Consider the following 729-nt stretch of genomic DNA (forward strand, 5'->3'; position numbering starts at 1 on the left):
ATATAAAGGTGAGTGGGTAACGTAAGTTACGTAACCCCCATGTTAGTAAATAAAGGTGAGTGGGTAACGTAAGTTACGTAACCCCCATGTTAGTAAGTCGCGAAAAAAATCGGTTTTCCGATGCCGACCGCCAAAAATGGATTTCAGATTCGTAATCTACACCCCAAAAAACATATAATTCAAAAAAAAAAAACACCCTTTTTTTTGGATGTAGTTAATCTGCAATAATACCAAGGGGTTTTTTTACAAATAAGGCATACAAAAAACAATTATTGAATGTCAAGCCTATTCAAATTAATCAGGGAAAACGAACGATTGGCGTCGAGTGCCCTAACAACCAAACAGCTATGGTAAAGAGTGACACTGACACACGTCCGTCCTACAGCAGAACCCGTAACGGAATCCCATGATGATAATGGGCATCAACGAACTTGAAACTGTAGTTAACTCAGCCATTCTAGGTCTACGGCTGCGCACCCTTTATCAGAAGCATTCGACACTCGACAGTTTGCACGAACGGCAAATCAGCAACTACTGTTAAATTTTAGAAAACTCCGGGATTCTTTCCGGCATTACGGAATGTAAAGTCTTGCAGAAATGTTTCTACCAGCTGTTCTTTGTTGTGGAGTGTAGACTTGGTTTCGGGGAGAGAGGCAGCCGCGTTCATCGAGTAAACACCTATAGTGTCTTACGTCCTTGATTGTGTAAAAGCTAACTTGCAAGTAATCG

Source organism: Hyalella azteca, unplaced genomic scaffold (assembly GCF_000764305.2).
Source record: "Hyalella azteca isolate HAZT.00-mixed unplaced genomic scaffold, Hazt_2.0.2 contig5778, whole genome shotgun sequence".
NCBI lineage: Eukaryota > Metazoa > Arthropoda > Malacostraca > Amphipoda > Hyalellidae > Hyalella > Hyalella azteca.